We start from the raw sequence: 25,387 nt of genomic DNA, 5'->3' as shown, positions 1-25,387 counted from the left end.
GGCGATCATTCTGCAACTTCCCTTGTGTCTATATGAATTGCATGGGTCGGTGGTCTATGTGGATGATCATTTCCTTCCCCATAATGTAATGCTTCTATTGACGGAATGCTTGCACAATGGAATACATTTCTTTGTCATAGGTGGGATACTTTCGGACTGTGTCTAAAAGTGTCTCGCTGTGGTAAGCCACTATATGCCCCTGCCGAGTAAGAAATGCACCAATAGCATAATTATCGACATTTGTCTCAATCTCAAATCATTGTTGCAGGTCTAGTAGTGTGAGAACTTGTGCAGAGCAGAGGCAATGCTTCAACTCGGAAAACATCTTCTATTGGGTTTCAGACCAAAAGAACTGTGTTTTCACTCCACCCTTGGTGACTTGACTTAAAGGCCAAGTGATATGAGAGAACCCCAACACGAACCTGCGATAGAAATTGGCGAGACCCAGAAAGTTGCGGAGCTCCGTTAGAGTGGTCGGGGCTGACCAATCTCAAAGGACTTGTATCTTGGCTGGGTCCACATGCCAAAAGTGAATTTCTCCAAATTGGAAAACAACTTGTGTTGTCGTAGGGTTTGGAGGAACTGTCGAATATGGTGGAGGTGCTCTTCCCAACTTTGGTTGAATATCAAGATGTCATCTAAATACACTACCATGAATGCATTGGTGAAGGGTCGCAAGATGTCGTCCATCAATTTAATGAAGGTTGCGGGGGATTTTGTCAACCCGAAAGGCATGACCAGCCATTCGAAAAGGCCCTCCTTGGATTTGAAGGCAGTCTTCCACACATCGAAGGGTTCTATAGGCACTTAGTGATAACTAGACTTCAAGTCAATCTCGTTGAAATATCCCCCCCCCCCGCCCCCCCCGCCCCCCTTCAGTTGGTCCAAAAGGTCATCAATCCATGGTATTGGTTTTTTCAACGCCCGATAGTCAATATAGAGTCTTCAGGTCCCATCCTTCTTCTGAATTAATACAATTGGGCTCCCACGGGGTGATGAGCTTGGCCTGATGTGCCCTTTTTCCAATAATGCCTGAATATGCCTCTTGATCTCATCATTCTCCAAAATAGAGCGTCGATAGATCGGTTCATTCAGTAGCGATGCACCAGGGGTCAAATCGATGGAGTTCTTGACCTGACGGTGCAAAGGTAACCCCGTAGGTGAGTTGAAAATGTCCCTCTGCTCCTCCACAACCTTGTTCATCTGTTGCTGATATGCGAAGTAGTCCTGTCTAGAAGTCCTTACCACAATTTTCTTCTTTCCTTGAGAGTGAACCATAAGGAAAACAAATTTCCTGGTCTGGGAAATGATCTTACTGCATTGCTTTATAGTGATCAAAGATATGGCGGTAAGCGGGGCTACCTTCAGTATCCTATACAACTTATTGCCTAAAGTAATAATCATAGAGCGAGGTCTAGACTCATATACAACATGCTACTTCCACAAGTATGGTTGTCCTAATAATACATCACAAACTTCAAGAGGAGAAACATCAGACAATACCTTATTTGTGAAGGGCTTGATGTTGTAGGGAAGGTGACATTGTTGGTTGATGCAGAGATGTCGTCCTTGGTGAAGCCACCTGATGGTGCACAACTACAGATGTGTTGTAGTCGATAGGCCTAGCGGATTCATAACCTCTTCTGAAATGAGGTTCTTTTGGCTCCTGTTGTCGACAATGAACTACAACGGAGAACCCTTCACCCATAATTATGAGTGGAAGAGGCGTTCCCCTTCCTCTGGATCTCCAGGCTCATTCTTTTGGATCTTGGTGGTGGCCACGGTAGCATTGGGCTCTGCATCAATGATCCGCTTCCCTTTGTCACTCCACTTGTTGGGTTCTGACTCAGAGTTGGAACATGCGTCTGATTCAAAAACCTTCAACTTGGATACTAGTGACTACTTGGCCCGATACTTAGCTGTGTTGTGACTGGAGTTCTTATGGAACTCACACCATTTTCCTGTGTCCTTCTTTGTCTTCGTGGTGTTGTTATTTTCTTGCAGCTTCAGCGGGTTGTCCTAGGTCACCCCGCCTTGGCTTTGTCCTTTGCTCTGCGGTTTGGGGGTGCCTTTCCCTTACTTCAGATTCACAGATCCAAAGTCTCGCTTCTTCTGTTTAAACTTCTTCTCAATCTTGATAGCGTATCGATACGTCGTGCCGAACAAGGAGATGTCGAGGAACTCCATCTTGTCCTCGATGTACTTGTGTAGACAACTGCGGTATTTGAGTACCAAATTTCACTCAAAATCCTTAATACCCAGCTTTGTACGAAGGGTTTGAAAACATTGGTAAACTTCAACACGTCTTGGTCCCTTCCCTGCCGCAACGTGGTCCACTTTATGTATTTATCCTCATAGCTCCTGACAGGGTAATACTACTCCTTGATGGCATCCCAGAACGAATTCCAAGTTGGTGTGGTTGAAAATAGTGAGGGTGTACTTTCGTCCTTCTTCTCACAGTAGGTTTCCCACTAGTCCTTGACGCAGGGGGCGGCTTTGAGAAGTGCAAGAGTAATCTTTTCCAGGCTGGAAAAATCATGAACAGAAAAATATCCTTCTAGCAGATTTAGCCATTTATCTACGACGTTTGCATCTACCTGACCTTTAAGTATGGGGATGTCAAAGTTAACTTGTACCTTAAAGGGTGTGGCGCTTCCAAAGTGGTTGTTGGAAGGAGATGCGTCGCCTTTGGGTAGTCACTGAAGGATCTAGGCAAAGTTGTCCATCATCACATTCCTCTGTTGCTCGAGGGCTTCTTCGAGCAAGATTTTCAAAGGATCTCCTGCTCCCTCATCTTTCTTCTCTTCCACCATGGGAGGATGTCGGGGTTTGCGAGGTAGGTCTTGCAAAGGTTCAACCCGTTTGAGCCCTAACTCCTTATATCCCGACCTCGTTGAGGACATGCAAAGAAAAATAGAGAAAGAGCAGACCACTCTGATACCACTGATCCGAACTTAAACAAGAACACAACAAATTACTGATATAGCCATAAATACAAAGATGAAATAGAAATAACACTTCATTTCATTAATATCAAATACTAAAATATGTTTACAAACAAAATGGAAATCAACTAGCTCGGGCGACGGTAGTTTATCTCTAAGAAGAGATGTGGTGGCTACATGCCTCTGAACTGTGTTACAATCAGGCTCAAGGGATTATTTATTATTGAACAATAAGGCAAAACTGTAAACAACAAAAACCCTAACCCCAGGAGATGGAACACCAAGAGTTTATGGGCCCTGTTGGGGTTAGTTAAGCAGCCAACTTCCTGGAGTCGTAACTTGGTCAGATTATCTCTGTTTGGCGCATACGATACCTTGTTGGAAATATTTCTCTAAGTACTACAGGATCTGTGGTAGGGCCTTGCCTATAGTTCTGGGCCTACTGCGGACCTCAAAAAGACGCCGTTTAGGGGGTCAAAACTGCTCCAAAAATTCAGAACCTGAATAACTGCTAAAAATAGTAAATGATGCAATAAACAAGGAATCAGATGAAGTTGACTGGAGGTCTAGGTGGAATAGGCGGGTGGCCACCGATGTCCACCATGATCACCAGAACTTGCTCCCTTTTACTTTCCATCTCTCAGTCTCCCACATCACCCTTGTCGATCATGCACTTCTTTCCTTCGCTCTCTGGTTTGACCCTCCCCTTCCACCCCATCCTTCCTCTTGGGGCCCACCCCAAACCACCTTTCGATTTGACAATGGTGAACTCGACATCTTCTCCTCTACCCTATGCAAGATGCTCCCATCGGAGACCAGTCCTCCTTGCTTGATTATGCTTCCGCTAAATACACCTATCTTTCATCTGCCATTTGGGAAGCAACACTCAAATCCTCCCCCCACTCCACTCGTTCCACTTCCACCTCCCCAAAAGTTCGAACTTTTCCCATGAACAAATGGTACGATGACGAGTGCAAGACTCTACATCGAGAACTTTGATATACTTTCACCCACTCTCAACCCTCCTACTCCGACCTCAAAGCTTCTTATCGTCGTCTTCTCTGTTGTAAGAAACGACTCTTTGTCTCTCATAGAAGACAAGAACTTTCTGCTCTCCTTGCTCACTCCCCTAAACAATTCTTGTGTACCATACTTCCCCGATGCTCCCCTCTTCCATCTGACCTCAACCTTACATCCTTGTTTTCCACACTTCCAACCTTTATGATATTCCTGGGCAGGCCAAAATTCATGTTAACTCCCCACCCTCTTCTTATTACCTATTCTCAGACATAGATATTAGAGAGGCCATTTGGGTGATGAACAACAACAAAGTAGTTGATGAGGAAGGCTACCAAGCAGAGTTCTTTAAGCACGTTTCCATGCTTTGGTTAGCCACTTGGATGATCTCTTTAACCATGTAGTTCGCGAAGGTTTTCCATTGGCATGATCACACCACATCATCCATCTGATCCACAAATCAAGTTTTAGGTAAAATCCTAATAACTACAAAATGATCACGGTGGGCCACACGTTCTCGAAGTTGTATGCTACTGTTATGCATAAGAAGCTCTCCAGTTACCTTGAGCAGAGACAACTTAGAGCTAGGGGACAAGAAGGTTTTCGACTGGCTCATCAAACCATTGACCACATCTTCACCCTCCACGCTATGATTGAGGAGGCACAACACCGCTCTTAGAAAGTCTACTGTTGTTTCGTAGATTTTCGAAAAGCCTTTGACTCTGTTCCGAGGGCAGCCTTACTCCAAAGACTCAAAGATATTGACATCTTTGAGACCCTGTTGACATTTATTATGCGCTTATATGAGTCTGTCCTTGGTCGTCTTCACACAGACCATGGGATGTCTGATTTCATTCGAAGCACCATTGGGGTTAAAAAAGGTTGTACATTATCCCCTACCCTGTTTGGGATCTATATTAATGAGTTGGAGGCATTCCTACATGAACATATCTAGGACACCGATGGCTGCCTTCTTCACCAGGTTCTGATGTATATTATACTCTTTGCTAACAACGTGATCCTCCTCTCCTCATCCCCAGAAGGATTACGAAGGCAGTTGGATGCCTTAGCTCTGTTTTGTGACCTTCGACAATGGACGGTCAACCTGGGTAAAACCAAGGTTATGATATTCAATGGGGTGAAGAAAAATTTGAACCTTCACTTCCTATTCAAAGGGGAGGAGGTTAAGATCACCGACAAGTATACTTAGTTGGGGGTGCAATTCCCAGGTCCTACTTCAATTTGCAACCAACGCTTCAACCTCAGATCAATAAAGGATATGGATCCTTAACCCTTCTTGAGAGACAATGCTTTCAACATCACTTCTAGGACATCTCGTCCAAGATGAGCCTCATGGACACCTTGATCCGTCCCACTATTCTATATGGCTCAAAGATTTGGGGACCGCATATACTTGAGTCATATTGGGCTTCAATAGAAACTCCATATTCTTCTTCTCCACTGCATCATTAGATGCAAATAGATAGTACCTCAACACATCATTCTTGTAGAGTTTAGAGCTCAACCCTTTTAGTTTGAGAAGATCTTTAGATTCGTTTCATTCTTGCATCGTGTCCGGAGCTTTGCAGACTCGATAAAGAGTAGGGACCGATATCTTTATTTGGCATATTGCACTTCTGAGACTATTGGCCGTTCTATTCCCTCACGTTGGATTAGATGTTGGTTTACAGGAGTTTCAAATCTCTTAGAGTCAGTGGGAATTTAGTTGGATTGTCTCCTTCCTTTCCGATATTCCCTAGATGCGCCTGGTCACCTTCTACCTACTAAACATGAGTTGAATAAGATCATCAAGGAGGACATCTACAAGCAGTTCATCTAGGTCACCTGGGTTAATCCTCCGGGAAGGTTGCGCCCAAAGATGGCCTTCTACTCTGAGCATTCCTTGGAGTTGAGAGACAGGCTCATTGTTCGACCCCAGCATACGCTTCGCCACTAGATGCATGCTCTTTGCATTCCTCTAGGCCAATTCATAGTAGGTTCTCATAAACTTCGGGTAGAGATAGGCCACTAGATTGATAGACTAGACAAAATCTAACGGGTATGTCATTTACAAAAAGTGGAGACCATGGTGCAATTCATTTTTGGATGCCCTATCTACTACGAGATCAGAGGAAGGTTCCATTGCTTGTATAGAGATTCTAAGACCCTCACTGACTTTTTCCGGTATCTCGATCAAAGATGTTTGGCCCTATATATGCAGGAGGCTCTCATGTTCCGAGTGCATATTCTTCAGCCTCCTATCAGACCAGAGCCCACATAGAGGATCACGACATTTTTCATGGTACTACCTTAAGACAGGGGCACCAAGAGACCAATGGATACAGGTACACATCCAAACTCTAGATCAACGAGGATTTGTGGGACCTTACCCTGCCACACAAGATCTCAGTTGCAAATACGTCTCAGATCCGTTCCTGGGAGACAGACTAGGTCCTCCAGACCTTAGCAGCGAGCGAACTCCCCTAGGCAACGATTTAGTGGACAATCCACACTTTCCACCAACTCTTCATCAGGCCAACAAACTTTGTTGAGTTTCTTCAGTGTTCTTCATTCAGCCTTGGATGTTAGGAAAGTTGGGTTTGGTCCTTAGACCTATTAGCTCCTAGATCTTCTTTGCTAAGGCCAAATGTTATTTTACTTCATGCATTGTATCTTTTATAGGAGACCGTTTGGTTCTCCCGCTTTATATAAACATCATTGTACTCAATAATCCCTTTGACCTACTTTGTGGTTAATAATTGGACATAAATATAATTATCTTATCTTATCTTATCTCTCATAATTAAAAGGACACTAAATCAAATTTTGTGGAAAAAAAAATTTAAAACAAAGTGAGATGAAGGTAATTAAGTTTTGGAAATAGAGAAAGAGTACACAAATTCAAAATCTCCCCTAAAAATTAAAAGAATTTGAAACCTAAACCATCTTTCTTTTTAAAAAATAAATAAAAAAATAAAAATAATTAAATTCCAAATATCCTTTTTTTTAACGAAACAAGTAGCTTTATATCAATTCAAAATCTAGATTTTGAACCAATTCCTTTACAATAACTTCATTTTCCATTTAGACTAGGCTGTTCATGCTTTCAAAAAAGCAACAACTTCTTAATGAGTATTACCCTATATCTATGCTCACTATAAATTCAACAAAATACACATAACGCAACTTTTTGAAAGCCTTTCCGGCGGGTTTTTCCAGTCCAAATCCGGCAGGAATTTATTGGAATCACAAGTTTGATAGCTAGTTTCTGCACAATGAAAGCAGGGTTTTTCAGGGTGCTGAATCCAAATATGCAGTTAAAAAACCATTTTAACTGCAACAAATCAAGATTCAACCTCAATTTCTTCCGCTGGATTCCGTCACCGGAATCTCCAAAAAATCGCATTATAGACAACTCCAAAAACAATTGGTAACGATAATACATATATAACTTATTACCATATAACAGTGTAACTATGGATATACAATATAAAAACACAAACTCATTCCCACATATAAGTTCCGAATATCATTGACAATAGTTGGACAATAACAACATAATGTCGCTTCAAAAGTAATATGCAAACTAAAATTATTATCTCAAATCGAGTAAGCTTTGAACGATGAAGTTAATTAATAAATTTCCATCTTTTTTTAATCGTGTACTATTTCTAAATGACTCCTATATAATAAATAAATGGCGAAATAAACTCTTGAAATGGTTTTCAAAAGTTTAAAATTCTTTCTCCCGCACTATATCTTTCTATGCATCATCCCCAAATTATTGAAGTCAATAACTTTAATTTGATAACTCGTAATTGTAAAACTGCGCACGTTCTATACCCGTCGTTATATTTAAATCTCAATTTCTCGAGGACACTCAGATATTGCATTTGAAGAGTAATTTAAGTGAATTTCATTTCATGTCGATCAAATGAAATACTGTGCATTTTCCCGCCTCCGCCTGAACACAGAGACAAGGAAGAAGAAAACATGAACTGAAGCCTCGGAGGTCCGTGTGTCAAGCGATCCACCGATCTGATCCTACGCACCCTCCGGATCACCGAACGGGGCCACTCATTCTCTGTTCATTCGACGAAGGTCTCTTACTGCTGCAAGGTAGCGCCCTTTTTCTTTACAGGTTAAATTTTACGAATATCTTCCCAGGTTTTTATCTTTTTAATGATCGGATATCGTAGAAATTCCCAATCGCTGCAATGTAGGCCTCGGAAGCTTTTTGTTGAATGGAATTTGACCTATTTATTCAGGCCATCAAATGTGCCCCTGTGTTTATGTTCTCGTCTTTGAATCTCGTTTTCATAATTTAAATCCTCCTGATTTTTCTGTAACTTGAGGTTTCCATTGGGAATTTAATTGCAATGATTACCGTAATGGGATGAAAAGCGGACAGTAAAGATTTAGGGCACTAGCTCATGGACTTTCGTTAAGATTTTTATGAGCTCCCCAAATGCATTTGGTCAAGCTGACTGATAAGGCTAATCACAACGATGATCCAACTATTGATAGATGTCACATACATGACGAACCTCAGTTTTCTGAGATACTCTTTATCTCCTGTAGGTCATTGAGTAACTCTGCGTTTCTTGAAATACGGTGGGCGAAGATCTGCCTGCCCTCAAAGTTTCCCTTTTTTTGTAGGTGGTTTCATGGTCTTCGGAGCAGAGTTTAACTTCCCACTTGCGCCAGAGTCACTTCCTCAAAGCAGCCAGTCCGTACTTACGTAAAGGATGATGTAACCTTTACTAACACAGGCAGGAAGCACCAACAATGTGAGGTGCTATTGACCTCACAGTTCATTCCGGTCGGCAGTTTAGCACAGGAGTTGGTAATAGAACTGGGCTTGTGAGGGCCAAGGTCGCGGTTCTCATTTCTACTGCCGTGCTTGAAGTGCTGCGTCCTCCCTATCAGCGTCGGAATTTGCTAGCATCCCTCGTCAAACTTTTCTTTTGACGTATTGGATTGGGATATCCCATTAACGGCTTGTTTAAAAATGTACCTTCGTTTGTTAGAAAGTTTACGCTTCAATAACAAGGTCTGATAAAGAATTATGCATAAAAGAGGAAATCAGGACTGCCTCTGCTCTTTAACAATGGAAGCCATGTATATCTAGGTTTACTATCCAAGTGCTGTATTATGAGCAGTAAAAAAGGCATCAATAGACGAATGCAGTTTTATCACATACACCGATTTGATGCAGCCCAAGGACTCAGGACAAGTGGAAATCTGGTGGGAGGATCATATTATTTGTTTCTCCCAGTGATGTCCATTGGGTTTCGTAAGGGAAAAAAAACCTGAAGTCCATTACTACCGTTAATTACCAACCCTGGGTACTAACGTAGCATGACATAGCTCAAATCAGTACATTCTCATGTAGTAAATTCTACTAAAAATAAGTCAATATGAGATTTGGTGTTAGCCATTTAACTAGGACTGCAAATTAATAATTTACTATATTTTGTTTGTTTGTTAGGCAAATTGAGTCTTGAGATGATTGACATGTCTAACTTGTGGCTTTAGTAACTGTGACCCAGGGGCATCTAAGCTGTCAAAATCACCCGGGGATTACACCCGGCCTGGGCCATGCCAACCCTTAGCATGAATAGATTTTTTGCCCATGGAGTTTCAAACCAGTGACTTTTTCATCATGGAATGTCAACACCCTATCACCATCTATTCTATGCCCCGTGGGCATTACTATTTAACTAATTGATCACAATGAATTTTGTTACTTAATTGCAGTGCACCAGTGATTATCTAGTAAGCTTAACCGTTTGGACTTTTAATTCTCAGCCCCGTGGGCATTACTATTTAACTAATTGATAACAATGAATTTTGTTAATTAATTGCACTGCACCAGTGATTATCTAGTAAACTTAACTGTTTGGACTTTTAATTCTCATCTTACAATGCAATGAACTTTAAATACAAATTTTCCATTTGTTTAAAAGAAGAATGAGGAATGAACTAGCATGACCCAATCTTAACAACAATGGGTATATGTTTTGATCACGTGAATATATTCATGTTTTAAATATTTGAATAAATCCATCTTCCTTGATTGATGTGCAAATTGATTAATAACCCATAATACAAGATTTTAATGACTAACATCCAAAGATTGAAATTTTCAATAGCTGAAAACCAAAAAATTATAAAATGTTATTAGAAGTTGCTCAAACCCACATTGGAGTTTAAATTTAACGTTGGTGAAGGGGCTCTTAACAAAGAAGGTATAGCTGCATACATCGTGAATTCATCCTCTCTCTTGGAGGTATAGCTGCATACATCGTGAATTCATCCTCCAATTTGGAAGACAAATTGTCTATCTCTGTCGAAGTTGTTGCTTGCTCTTGTTTCTCTTTTTTGTCCTTCTTCTTCTTTGGACACTAAGTACTGTAGTGACCAAACTCATCACATCTGAAGCACTTAATCTTCAACAATTCCTTTTTTTTCTTTTCTCCTCCTTGTGAGCCTTGTCCCTGACTAAGACCTTTCTTTGCCTTCCCCTTTGATGCAAGGGCAACGTTCTCCTCTTCATGCACACCCTTCAGTCCTTTGCTGCTGCTGCCATTGATATTGCTCTTCACTAGAGCAAGCCTCATTTCCTCCCTCGTAAAGTCTGCACACAATCGATCCCAACTTGGTAGGTTGTCTCGTCCAATGATGCCCTGGATGATATGGCCCACTCCGAGGTGAAACCATTGAGAGCTGCACACGCTAGCTCACTCTCTTGAGGTGCTTCTCCAACTGCGACAATCTCGTCTCAGACATCCAAAATCTGAGTGAGATAAGGAGTAAGTCCTTCACCCTTATTCCTCCTGGTTAGCCTCAATTTCTCCTTGAAGAACATCTTTTGATTCTCGGAAGGATTCTGGAAAAGCTTAGCAATTGCATCCCACATTTCTTTAGCTGTATTCTTAGCCACTAAGTGTGAGACTATATGATCTCGAACACCATCAAGGATCAACTGCTTTGCCTTGGCCATCTCTTTATTGTAGTTCTCTAGCTATTGCGGGTCTATAGGTATGACTACAACTCTCTGTGTACGTCTTCAAACCATGCTCATCTAGTAGGAAAGACATTTTGGCTTTCCAGATACAATAATTTGAGGCTCTATCTAGCCTATCCTGATCTCGAAGTCCTGCTGAGGCTATTTCTGCAAAATTCACAACTGAGAAAATAAATAGGAATCTCCTCACTTTCTTGCTTAACTGTTGCTCTACTACTCGCACTTCCTCCTAGAATGCGAGGTCCTACTAGTGGCTACTGCCACCTGCAACTAGAAATCACAGATTTCCACTAGAAAATTGAATCTGGAAACCCTTTGAGAAAAAAATCCCTCTATGTGTGCTTTTCTCTTCCACTTGATGTTGATATGCTTCTGCAATCATTGTTGCTAATCAATTGCACCCAGATTTGCTCAACGAACTGATTGATCTGCTTTATTGGAACTGCTTCCTGACTACACCATTGCCTGTTGGAATTGCTACTGGACAAAATCGAACTTTTTTGCCACCTGCAACTAAAAAATGACCTCTTTCCAGCAATTCGCACTGCTTGGCTGGCCCTTTGCGCAGACCTAGAAATTCTGCTCAAGGACTCCCTTTGAAGCTGCAAAGTTTCTCCTCGTTATTGTGCCACTGATTTGTCTTCAACACTGCTCTGATACCATGTGAAATTTCCTTAAATTGCATCAACTGTACATTTATTCTTCTAACTGATTAATTATTCACTTTATTTGCTACTACGAACAATGAATAAACCACACTACAATTCTTCACAAATAAAAATGCTGCGGAAAATAAAATGCAGGAACTGAGAAATATAGAGCACACACACAATCAATTTGACACAGTTATTTTTGGACAAGAGTCCTCAAAAAACCCAATGTGGGAAAACTAATGTAGCAGATGAGGGTTTTATTATTATTATGTAGCAGCAAAAAATTTGAGTACAAATCTGGATGCCAATTTGGCTATCTTCTAGCAAAATATACTGCCAAAATTTTATTGAGGAAATTCCTCCCTTTCGCAACCAAACTCAGCCCCTTTGGTCCTGCTTGCACTTCCTCTCGACAACTCTCACTAGCCAGAAATGCGCACTACTTGGCCCAGATAATTCGCACTACCTGCTAGTTGGCTCTGGATGAGTCGTCTTGCCTCCCTTTGGCCCTGGAAGTGACTCACTCTACCTTCCCGGTGATCATCTGGCCTTCTACATCTGAAACGATCTCTTTTCGGCACTTTGAACAGGGGTTTTTGGCTATTCGACCTTACTACTGTAATAATTCGACCTCCCAACCATTGTTGCTCTGTTGTTAAGAAGCTCTGCTGGAAATGATCCTGCTGCTCCCTCAGTCATTGCGTTTCTCCCTGAGTCACTGTTGCTCAATCACTGGCTCAAATTATTCTCTAGCTAAACTTTGATCTCTAAGAAATTCGATTTTCCTTGATCACTCGTGTGTCTATCTCCAACCCCATCAACCTTCTCTTATAATCTCTCGTTGGCTCACCAACGACCATGATTAAATCCCCATCAATGACTGAGATCATCTCTAAGTCGATCCATGTGAGTTTCTAGAGAAATCTCACCTTTCTCAATTAATTCTTGTTAATTAATCACTTTTTTGTAAGTTACACTTAGGAAATATTTAAATATTGATTAATTAACTTAATTGAGCCATTTTTAGTTTTTTTTTTTGTTCTACCGAACTCTTTTTGGGTTTTGGAGATCTTGTGTTCCTTAGCCTCTTTGACCAAAGTTGAGACTAGAACACCTGTTAGATGCTACCCAACCATCAAAAACTAATAGGGGAGGGAGTAACTTCTTAAGGTGGGTGGTGTGGGAGTTAACATATTCTTAAATGAAAGTGGCGCCCTAGGCTTTAAATCAATCATCTCTTAACTCAAAGGGCTTTGAATTGATCGTGTGGCATCTAGAAACAAAACAAGGGTGTAGAGTTGGCACTTTTCCAAGCATGCAAAATGCTGAGGTCCTTCAATTTGAATGTGTCATGAAGGAAGGGGGTGACTGTTTGTTGGGGCTCGGGGGTTGGAAGGGGCCATAGGTTGGGAGGGGGGAAGGGTTGGATGCACTTTGAGGTTAATTTCTCGAGTTCAATGAAGGCATTCCTTGTTTAATCTAGTTTGTATCACGTCCCCAATCTCAACGAGTTGGGGGAGGGGTTCTTCCCTTGTTTGAAATGCTTGAACCTAGGGCTTAAGGGTTTGCTACTTTATTTTTGTTTCTCAATTAAATAGGGCATTTTCTCTGATTTCATCTCTTCACATAGATTTTTGATGTTTAAAATTTCGGATTGGAGAGTGGGTAATCCTTAAATGGGCATTTTCTTTGTATTTCATTTTAGAAATTGGTTGTTTGAGGTTTTACTTTTGAGAGAGGTTTGCTATTTTTGGTTTCAATAAATTTCATCCTTTGCAATAAGTTTTTAATTGTGATGTCTAGGACAAGAAATTTAATTCCATGGCTATATAAATGGGGTTGTAACTTGCTCCTTGATTGCTATTGTAATTTTTAAAGGCATCTAATTGTTGGTTGTTATGTGTTGAAAATAATGGTACCAATGAGGTGTTTACTAGTGCATTTATCCTTTTGGCCTAGGAAGACACATTAATGACCTTTTTGTTATGTGACATTATGAGTTTCATTAATGTCATGGAGCAAAGTTACTTTTTATGGGTTATGTATTATGTACTTCAATTTTTTAATGTCACTAGTGTTATAAAGTGGTTTCATGAGAAAAGTACATAGTACACCTTTTAATATTAGTGAGTTTTAGTTTTAAAAGTGACATTATGAGAGAAAAAGTGCACATGGTACAAAACATTTAAAAGTAACTAGGAGACTCATTAATTGAGGGGGACCACATTAGAGAAGGGGTCAAGAGAGGGAATGATCTCAGATTGTCCACCCTTGATCTAATGAGCTAAGTTTTAATATTAGCCATTAGATCTTCATCTCAAGTGTTAGGGTTCTCTTCAATTTGAGAAGACAAAAAGGAAAAGGAAGGGGATTTCTCTCATTCATTATGCTCATGAGCATTTGAGAGAAGGAGAAGGAGAAAAGGAGGGTGCTACAACAATTGCAAGAGGAGAAATCTACAACAACCAAGGACCTCAAATCCCAAGGAAATCAATTGGCACACATTTATAGGCAGCCTGAGTGTTTAGGTAGAGAAATCAAACTTTGTGCACAAATTTCGAGGCAACTATATGAGCTTATCTGGCTTGAAATTTGAGGGCACTTTTAGCTAGCAAAGCACATATAACTAGGCATGAATTCTGGCATGAATTTTGAGGTTTGTCTCTACTGGAAATTCGTGGACAAATAACAAGAGTTTTGAGGCTCCTAGAACATGAATCACGAGGTAGTTTGGTCAAGTTTGAGGCACGAAATTTTTGGGAAGTTTTCTCCTATGTTTGACACAATTTTCGAGGCATTGTTAGTGGGCATCAAACACAAAAGTCTTTGCAAATCACAACCTAAGTTAGATGATTGTGTGGGTGTTAATTTTAGATAACAATGATATGTTCTATGCTTAAGAGCAATTTACTTCAATTTTCTTATTAGCCCACTATCAATTTCCAGATTAGCAATCACATTTAACATGACAGTAAATGTAGATAGAACATAAATAAAACAGTAGAAGACAAGCCAAGACAAGAGGACAAAAGGTATGGTGCCAGCGAGGGACAAACCCCAATGTGGGGAAACCCTTTGATCAATTCTTCTTATTATTCTTCAAAAGTTTAGCAGAGAGAAAGAGCACAATATGTACTATTCACTTGCCCAATCAAAGTGAAATTTGTCCAGTCAAACAACAACCACATAAAGCCCTAACCAGAAAGTCAATGTTGGTCAACAGGGCAAAATTTGACCTCCAAAATAGCTCGGTCAAACCCAGTCAACTCAGCCTCCAACAATGATTTAAATCAGCCCAAAATAGTTCCGAAAAACTCAGTGAAACTTGGTCAACGCTGCAGTAAAATCCTTCCGCAGCCAATGTTGGTCAAACAATACGAATTGCCTCAATTTCTGAGCCCATAAATGCGGCTTGCCCAAAGAGAATTTTCCCCAACAAAATGCAGTCAAACAAGTCAACGGTGGTTGGTCAACGCTAGCAAACCCAGCTTGAAATTCGGTGAATGTCCAAAACAAAAAATCGCTGTCCTTTCCTTTGCACGTGTGGAGAGAGAAGTTGCCTAGAAATGCGTACCCAATCAGGTGAGGAAAGGCAGATGTGTGAAGATGAGTGAGCAAATGAGGATGAGGATCCTTCTATTTATATGCAACGTTGAGGATGAATAAAAGTGGCTTGGGCTTCTGAGGCTACATTAGTAAGCTGGTTGACCTTAACAATTTTCCATAAACAAAATAAATTCATAATTCCATTTCTACATGTCAAAATGAGATGATCTTTAGATCAATCCTACACCTCTTGGAGAGAGGAATCCAATAAAAATATCCGCTGCATCATATGAGCTGTCCAAGGTGGAGTTTGACCCTAGTTGCCAAATTTAACAATGGGGCACAAATTTCTATGTAAACCTGGGAAGTGACATCGACAAGCGAAAAGGGAGTTAAGTTTGTTGTGTTTTTGCTATATATTAAATTTTTCCTAAGAAGCAATATAATCCTCTTTGAAGACTGGTTTTCCCCTTGTGGGTTTTTCTAGGGTTATTGGACCAAAAATAAGTCTCTCTTTTATTGTTGTGTGCTTGCATTTAATTTCTTGTATCAGCTGATAATGTCAAAAGAGTAGAGTAGTCTCTTGTTTTGAGTTGAATGCAAGTTTAACATTTATATCAGCTACATGTTATGTTGGGTTTGGGCATTAAACTTTATTGAAAAACTTAAAACTGGGTTGGGGCTACAACTTTCAAAATTTCTACATGGTATTAGAGATTGAGGGGCTTCAAATCTGAAGATTTTCATCACTTGATAGAAGGGACCAATAAGCAAACTTGTACTATATCAGTGAACAACAAGTCTAAACCTTTAGTCAGAAACCCAAAGAATTATTGGTTGAGAGGGAGGGAGGTTGTTTGGTAACCAATCTGCCCATTTTGTGTTGGTTGTGAGGGCCACGATGATTTGTTTGAGGGTGGAGGATAGATTGAGTGGGGTTGATAATTTTGGCCCCTGGAAGGAGAGGATGATGTTATTGCTAGAAGAAGTTGAAGTGTGGGACATTGTGGAGAGTCTTGTGCAACCTCCTATTGATGCAACTCAGTTGGTGGACTTCAACAAGAAGAATGTGAAGGCAAGGAGAATCATTCTTGATGCCATCAAAGACCACTTATTCCCTCATGTGACAGGAATGAAGTTTGCCTATGAGATGTGGGATTCCCTTGTCACATTACACCAAAGCTCCAATGAGAACAAGAAGATGGTGTTGAGGCAAAAGCTAAGAAACACCAAGATGACCAAGATTGACAATGTGACCTCATACCTTACCAAGATCACTCAGATGAGAGATGAGTTGGCTGCTGTGGGAGAGGCTATCCTTGAGGACCAATTGGTGAGGATTGCACTAGATGGTTTCACCAAGCAGTGGGATGGATTCATATATGGCATTGTGGCTAGAGAACATTTTCTAGACTGGAGGAGGATGTGGGATGATTTCATCTAGGAGGAGACTAGGAGGAGTGCCAAGAGTGGTAGTCAACGTGGTGGGGGAGATGAGGAGGAGAATGTTGCCCTTACAATGAAGGGAAAGAAGAACGCTAAGGAGGGGTCTTTTATTGGAGCTAAGCAAGAGAAGGGGAAGTGAAAGGCGAAGGAAAAGGTCATGAGCAAAGTGAAACGCTTTGCTTGTGGGAAGATTGGTCACTATGTTGTTCAGTGTCCCAACAAGAAGGGCAAGAAGAAGGAAGTTGAAACTTCGACAGAGGTGGATGAGTTCACCTCCATGTTTGACACATAGTTTGCCTTAGTGGTGAGTCTTGCCACTCATGTCACGTCTTCTGGTGTATGGTTTGTAGACAGTGGAGCATCTTGCCATATGACTGGAGTGAGAGAGCACTTAATGAGTTTGACAAGGGAGGATATTGACTTTGGAGGTTGTGCTTGGAGATAACTCCAAGGTTAGAGCAGTAGGGGTGGGCACAATATCCTTTCAGAGGGAGTCATTACCTCCTCTGAAGCTGACCGTTGTTCTTTATTTTCTAAGGTTGAAGAAGAACTTGATTTCAGTCTCTAGTATTTAGGACAACGAGTATGTAGTCTTATTTCGAGGAGGACAAGTGCTCATATATCCCAAGGGATCTAGCGTTGAGTCGGCTAGAGTGATTGGAGTCCACAACGGGAGGCATACAAGTTTATGTTTGAGCCTTGAATGAGAGGCTATACAAGTTTATGTTTCAACCTACTAGAGCCTTGATGGCGCAGACCAACAATAATGAGTTATGTGAGATATGGCATAGGAGGATGGCCCACTTGCACCAAGGAGCTTTCGGGACGCTAAGGGAAATGGTTACAGGTTTACTCGAGTTCAACACTAAGCATCATGATATGTGCAGGGGGTGTGCTTTGGGAAAGTACACCAAGACACCTTTCTCGAGTAGTGACAACAAAGTTGCAGGTATCTTAGACTTGGTACACTTTGATGTTTGTGGTCCTATGTCTCATGTATCATTGAGCGAATGTGAGTACTATGTGACCTTCATTGATGACTACTCCAAGAAGACATCGATTTTTTTTTGAAGACCAAGGATGAGGTCTTCAAGAGGTTCCAAGAGTTTAAGGCTCTTGTGGAGAACTAGATGGGGAAGAATATCAAGGTGTTGAGATCGGGCAATGGAGGCGAGTATACCTCTAAGGAGATGAAGGAGTTCTGTAGTAGTGCATGCATCAAGAGGGAGTACATAGTGCCTTATAATCCCCAACAAAATGGGGTGGCAGAGAGAAGAACATGGCCATAATGTGTGCAACTAGAGCCATGTTGCATGCTCAAAGGTTAGCTTTCTTTTTGTGGTCTAAGGCGCGTAACACTGCAGTGTATCTATAGAATAGGAGCCCACATAGAGTCTTGGGGAGTAGGACTCTCGAGGAGGCTTTTTTTGGGAAGAAGCCTGAGATTAGGCACATCAATATCTTTGTGTGGCTTGCATATTCACACGTCCATGAGGAGAAGAAGACGAAACTGAAATCCATTGCAGAGAAGGGTATCTTTGTGGGTTACAATGAGACCAATAGGGCCTGGTACATATACATTCCTGCACTAAGGAAAGTTGTCCTGAGGCGGGACGTGAGATTTGAGAAGGAGAGGGCCTTGAGGAGGTTAATTAGGTAGAGCAACAAGCTCCTCAATAAAGGGCTACACCATAGGTATCAAGATCTTCATGTGGTACACTAGGGTCATGAGGATCACCTGCTTCAGGGGTGACAGGTTCTCAGAGTCTGGTATCACCAGGCGCAGGATCTCAGAGTCCAGGTTCACAACAGACCACAGGAGTGGTTCCTCATCATGAGGAGAGGTTCCAGTTGAGGATTTTCCCATACCAATTGAGGAGGCTACTACAAGGAAGAGGAAGCCAAGATGGTTGCGTGAGACCTTGAAGGAAGCCTAGGAGGCAGTGGGGAAACCTAAGTGGTTCGTGAGGGAGAGAAAACCACCAGAGAGGTTGGGTGGCTATGTGTCGGATGTTGTGGAGACAAAGCCAACTAGTTATGTGGAGGCTGCTAGTTAGTAGATTTGGAGGGATGCCATGGTGGAGTATGCCTTCATCATGAAGAATGATGTGTGGGAGGTAGTGTCAATACCTGAGGGGAAGTCAATGGTGACGTCCAGGTGGCTCTACAAGATTAAACATGCTGCAGATGGCAACATGGAGAAGTTTAAAATTCGTTTTGTGGCGCGAGGGTTCTCACAGGTAGACGTATTTGACTATGAGCAGACCTTCGCACCAATTGCTCATTATACCTCCATTAGAGTAGTGATATCTATAGCAATTGAGATGGGTTGGAGGATTCACTAGATGGATGTAAATGTTGCCTTTCTCAATGGGGTTATTCAGGAGGAGGTGTACATTGAGCAGCCACAAGGCTTTCAGGTGCATGGTAGGGAGTCTCATGTGTGTAGGCATAAGAAAGCCTTATATGGACTGAAGTAAGCATTGGGGGTTTGGAACAAGAGGATAGATGCCTACTTGCAACAAATGAGTTTCCAGAAGAGTGATGCAAATCCAAACCTCTATTTCATCATGGTTGGCGACGATCCACTCATTTTGGTTCTGTATGTGGATGACTTGTTTATTACAGGAGATGACAAACTCATGCAACACTGCAAGAGGGACCTTGCTTCAGAGTTTGACATGATTGATCTAGGATTGATGCATTACTTTTTGGGGTTGGAGGTTTGGTAGGAGGATGTACATATCTTCATGTGCCAGGGCAGATATGTAGGTGATATACTAAGAAGGTTCTGTATGGAGGGTTGCAGGCCTATGGCTACTCCTATGATCACCAACTAGAAGAAGCTACGTGCTTCAAATTTCGAGTTGGTGAACCCCACCTTATATCATCAGTTGATTGGCTTTTTGATGTATTTGGTCAACACTAGGCCAGATATTTGTTTCGCAGTCAACATGTTGAGTCAGTTTATGATGGAGCCCCGGAGAGTGCACTGGGTGGCTGCAAAACATGTATTGAGGTACCTACAGGGCACAACAGACTTATGGTCTGGGCTATGTCAGGGGTTATGGAGTTAGATTGATTGGTTGCAAAAACTCAGATTGGGTTGCCAATGCTAGTGATAGGAAGAGTACTTTCGGGTGTTGTTTCTTGTTTGGCTCATTAGTCATTTGATAGTTCAGTAAGAAACAAAGGTCAGTGGCATTGAGCAACGCAAAGGCAGAGTATATGGCAACTAGTCAGGCTAGTTGTGAGGCACTTTGGCTTCGCAAGATGCTACATGGGTTATTTGGTTAGAGGCTGAGACCAACTACGATATACTATGATAATCAAAGTTGTATCAAACTCTTTGAAAATCCAGTATTTCATGATCAGTCAAAGCATATTGAGCTCATGTACCACTTCATCAGAGACTGGGTTTAGAGGGGAGTTGTGAAACTTCAGTATATATCCATTGATGAATTGGCAGCAAATATTCTCACCAAGTTATTGCCAAGGGGCAAGCATATATATTTCAAAGACAGGATGTGTGTGGTGAGAAACACCTGCCTCGGTAAGAGGGAGTGTTGAAAATAATGGTACCGAGAAGGTGCTTACTAGTTTATTTATCCTTTTGGCCTAAGAAGACACATTAATGACCTTTTTGTCATGTGACATTATAAGTTTTATTAATGCCATGGAACAAAGTTACTTTTTATGGGTTATGTATTATGTATTATAATTATTAATGTCACTAGTGTTATAAAGTGACTTCATGAGAAAAGTACAAAGTACAGCTTTTAATATTTAAGTGACTTTATGTTTTAAAAGTGGCTTTATGAGAGAAAAAGTACACATGGTACAAAACATTTAAAAGCAACTAGGAGATTCATTAATGGAGGGGGACCACATGAGAGAAGGGGTCAAGAGAGGGAATGATCTCCACCCTTGATCTAATGAGCTGATATTTAATCTTAGCCATTAGATGTGAAGGGTTAGGATTCTCTTCAATTTGAGAAGACAAAAAGGAAAAGGAAAGGGATTTCTCTTATTCATTATTCTCATGAGCATTTGACAGGAGATAACGAGAAAAGGAGGAGGCTGCTACAACAATTGCAGTAGGAAAAATCTACAACCAAGGAGCTCGAATACCAAGGAAATTAGCTGGCACACATTCCGAGTTTTTAGGTAGAGAGATTGGATTGTGTGCATAGATTTTGAGGCAGCTATAGGAGCTTATTTGGCTTGAAATTTGAGGGCACTTTTAATTGGCAGAGCACACAAAACTAGGCAATAATTTTGGCACGAATTTCGAGGTATGTCTCTGCTGCAAATTCGTGGACAAATAGTACAAGTTTCAAGGCTCCTACAATGTGAATCTTGAGATAGTTTGGTCAAGATTGGGGCACACAATTTTTGGCAAGTTTTTTGCTATGTTTGACACGATTTTTGAGGCGCTGTTAGTGGGAGTCAAGAACTTAAATCTTTGCAAATCACAACTTGAGTTAGATGATCGTGTGGGGCACGAATTTCTAGGTAAACCTGGGCAGTGACATCAACAAGCAAAAAGGGAGATAAGTTTGTTGTATTTTTGCTGTGTATTAAATTTTTCCTAAGAAGCAATTTAATCCTTCTTGAAGACTGGTTTTCCTCTTGTGGGTTTTTCCAAGGTCATTGGACCAAAAATAAGTCTCTTTAATTTTTGTGTGCTTGCATTTAATTTCCTTGTATTAGCTGATAGTGTCAAAAGAGTAGAGTAGTCTCTTGTTTTGAGTTGAGTGCAAGTTTAACATTTATATTAGCTACATGTTATGTTGGGTTTGGGCATTAAACCTTATGCAGAAATTTAAAACTAGGTTGGGGCTACAACATTCAAAATTTCTACATTATAGTATAAATTAGTTTATGTTGTTGTTTTTCCATTTTGTTTGCCATTGGAGAGATGGAGGTGGTTTAGCATTAGGGATAAGGTTGTTGATGGAGATGGTCATGGGGAGTTGGATGGGATTGTGTGGGAGGAGGAGGGTGGGGATGATAGTGAGGAGGAGGGTGGGGATGATAGTGAGGAGGAGGTGGAATTAGATTGTGACAAGAGGGTCGTTGAAGAAGGGAAAGGTTTTGGGCCAAAGGAAGGGTTTGCCATGTCATTGGGAGAAGGGAACAAAATCCTTGAATGGGGCTACACCTCCATTTATAACCTTAGCTCGAAACACATATAGCTCGTGGTCCAACATGCATTTGGCAAAAAACCTTACTCATTGCTTAAAGTGCCTTCTCAGGGCTCCATGAATCTCTAGTCACTTCTTATTGGTAATGCGAATCTTTGCTCCATCTCCTCAAACCTTTGCTTGGGATCCACAAACCTTGTCTCTATTTTCACAAGCCATGACTAAGCAATAGCTATGGGTCTTATCTCTGGTCTGGAATGTCTTCGTATGGAATTGTATCATTTGTGCTACATAATCTTGTTTGGTATGGAATTGTGAAACACCTTCTCATTTTTCCCCATGGATATTAGCTTAAGCTCCACAAACTTTTGCTTAGGATTTCGTGAAAGAGTGTCTTATTTATAACTCTTTTCCACATTCCTACTCAAACTCAATTCCATGACTCGCCTCCATGAATTCAACTTTTCGACCATGGCTTTTTGATCTTTGTAGAGCTTTGTGACCATAACAAAGCCTATTAAACAAAATTGAACTGTTTCTAAGACTTGGAGAGAATTGAAAAGGAAGTAAAGGAGTCTTTGAATCTGAATGCTAATGTAGGTGATTACATTTGTTGGAGTTGCAGGATGGTAACATCGTCCGGCTCCCATACACACAGAGACATTGGATAAACTCATTGAGGATCCCCTTAGGACCCCTACGAGTTGGTTCTCATCGATTCCAAGTGGAGACTGACGACCATATGCCACGATTTGATAGGATCTGCTAGATGTGTCACCTATAGGAGCCAGAGACATAGTAACACTTCATTTTTAGGTGCCCCCTATACTATGAGATTAGAGGATGCTTCCATTGCCTCTATACAAATTCAGGGGGCTCCCTCTCTACCTTCTTTCGTTACCTAGATAAGAGATACTTAGCCCTCTTCATCAGGGAGATATTTAGATGTAGATCTCTGGCTCTAAATACGTCGCATTGCTGGGGGGGACCCGTACTATCACATCATACTTTTAGGCTGATCCGACTGATTGAAGCAATAATCAGTGATTTGAGTTCTAGAATACATCAGATAATAGAGTAGTGAGAGGTTTGGTCTCCCCCCCATGTAGTGATCTAGGGTAATTTTGCCCTAGGGTTTCAGATAATTAGGGCTTTTAATCAAGTTTCTTTGCTGGTTCAATAATAGGACAATTGATTCATTCAAAACACAATATTTGAATAAGCAACCGTTCACCATGAATGGCATTGCTTCATTCAACACAACACCTTATTTCACACAATATGATAATTCATCCAATCCACAATCTCAACAACTTTCAGTACAATAAGCAATTACCCTAACTTCTACCAATTTCCCACTGTAATTATGCAATTGATATTTTTCCTATGACTTTTGACTAGAAGAGAACCTTAGGATGAAACCCTGATTAGGTCAAGGGTTGCTGGACTCAGGAATTGGGGTTGAGAGAATGATTGATCTTTGCTTAGGATCCGTCACACAATTTGCTTCTGAAATAATTAGTAATTTTACTCCAAACATTGCCTCAGACCATTGTATGCCTCAAAAAATCTCACCAGTTCGATAGATAGCCAGCCTCAGGGGGGTCTCGATCCCTATAAGAATGGATTCTATGTGGTTAGAATAGTTCAAATGGATTCATCGATCCGCCTTAGACAATTTTGTAGTGTGACCACAAAAATCCGTCTAGTTTGCCTTAGATGATTTTCGACTGCTATAGAGGTTTTTGGCCTGCTGACCTTAGGGATTTGATTGCCTCAAGAATGCCTTCTCCTGCTCAAATTGTTGAGTTTTCAAGTGCAATAGATACAAGCATAATATTTCTAAAATACTGATAATTACTTCAAATGATATAGATCTTATTCTAACAATTCTAGTTTTTCATTAAGTAATTACACTTAAAAAATCCAACCATAAAACCATAAGGAAATAGAGATCACAATGCACAAAGAGAACACAAGATTTACCCTGGGAAAACCCACTTGGGGGAAAAACCCAACAACCTTTTTCTTGTTAAAATTTCTAACACGAAATTTTACTACAATAACTGATTTATTTCTCCTACTTATTTCCCACAATAAGTTATTTACGAAACCCTTTAGTAAACATTAAAATAAATTCTACTGCGGTTATCACATAATTACATAGAGAAAATAATAGTGATATACAAGCACAAGAATCAATCACATCAACACAGTTGTTTTTGGACAATTTTCCCTGGAAAAATCCAATTCGAGAAAACCGGTGCAACATATAGAGGGTTTGTATTATTAAGCAGATTTTTGAATACGACTAGGGTGCCAAATCCGGCTCACCCAATCAGAGAATAAACCTGACAGAAGTACCTCTATCCAGAGACAGATGAATGAACCCCACAAGTGACTGCGCTGTTCCTAGTGCTGGGTAGCGATGGCTGCTTCAAACTTTGCGTTGGAATTGCGTCACCTCCTCTGCGTCACTGTGACACTGCGTCAGAGCTCTCCCTCTGTATCACTGCGACATTGTGTCAGAGCTCTCCCTCTACGTCACTGCGACACTGTGTTACTGTGTAAGAGCTCTCCCTTTGCATCACTACGACACTGCAACACTGCGTCACTATTCCTTCACCTTGCAACTCTCCCTCTGAAATCGAACTCCTCCTCCTTGAGAATCGATTTCCCTCGGGTCACTGAGTATTTGCCTGGTGTATCTCCAAATGACTCTCAAGTCTTCTCTTATACTTTTCCTGTTGATGAATCATCAACCGAGATTAAGTCTCTAATCAACGGCTAAGATTAAAACAGAATTGATCCTTGTCTCTTAGAAGCTTCTCACCCATATCTTTATTAATACCCATTAATATTTTTATTTTCCTAAGTTTAGACTTAGGAACACATTAAAAATATTAATTATTTTAATAACTCCTCATCTGTGTGGAATTTCTCCAAACGATTTCTGGGTCTTGGAGATCTCATGTGTTCTAGTCCCTCCACAAAATTTTGGAGCTAGAGCACATTCGATGCTACCCAAAATCAACACTTGGAGAAATTCTTCAGTTCAACAAGAAATACATCTAGTGTAGCTAGTCAATTATGAGGTCAAACAGACCAATGATGCTTATGGTCAAACCTGGTCAACAACCCTCAGGTCAAGCCTCCCAATTAGCTTAGCAACTCGCTCTCATCTGATCTGCCCTTGGTCGAAATTCTGTATCCAGAATATGCCCGAAAACTTGACCTCTCAGAATTTTGTCTTGCCCAAAAATAGCTTCCTAAAAAAGGTCACACGTGCGAGGTCTAGAGAGTGAAATGCGAGAGAGATAGAGATAGAGAGAGAGAGAGAGAGAGAATCGTCCTTCTTGTCCTTCGCTTGGATGCCCAAAAATTATCTTCTTGTGAGAGGTCGAATGGTGCCTTTATGGAGGAGGTTGAATGCCTTTATATAGTAGTGATCTGTCTGGTTGATTTGAGGGAGGGCCTACTTGACTATTTGGAGCCAAAAATTGAAAATTCATATTTCAAAATTTTGAAATATAAATCACGTGAAGAACATGTCTTACAAATTCTTTATACATTACAAGGGATAAAATATAAATTATGAAGACC

General features: G+C 40.9%; 1 protein-coding gene across 1 annotated transcript in view; it reads left to right on the top strand.

Moving 5' to 3' along the window:
* The first annotated feature begins 7,818 nt into the window (after positions 1-7,818).
* The window catches only part of FU (kinase family with ARM repeat domain-containing protein), a 281,825-nt gene continuing 264,256 nt past the window's right edge, over positions 7,819-25,387 (top strand). The window contains exon 1 of the mRNA XM_089429606.1: positions 7,819-8,081. The gene's annotated coding sequence lies outside the window, so the exon portion shown is untranslated. The remainder of the gene's footprint in view (positions 8,082-25,387) is intronic.

The sequence above is a fragment of the Pinus tabuliformis genome, chromosome 6 (genome assembly GCF_031772625.1).
Source record: "Pinus tabuliformis cultivar Carrire ecotype Pingquan chromosome 6, CPIR1, whole genome shotgun sequence".
Lineage (NCBI taxonomy): Eukaryota > Viridiplantae > Streptophyta > Pinopsida > Pinales > Pinaceae > Pinus > Pinus tabuliformis.
This window is presented reverse-complemented; position numbering and strand designations above follow the sequence as displayed.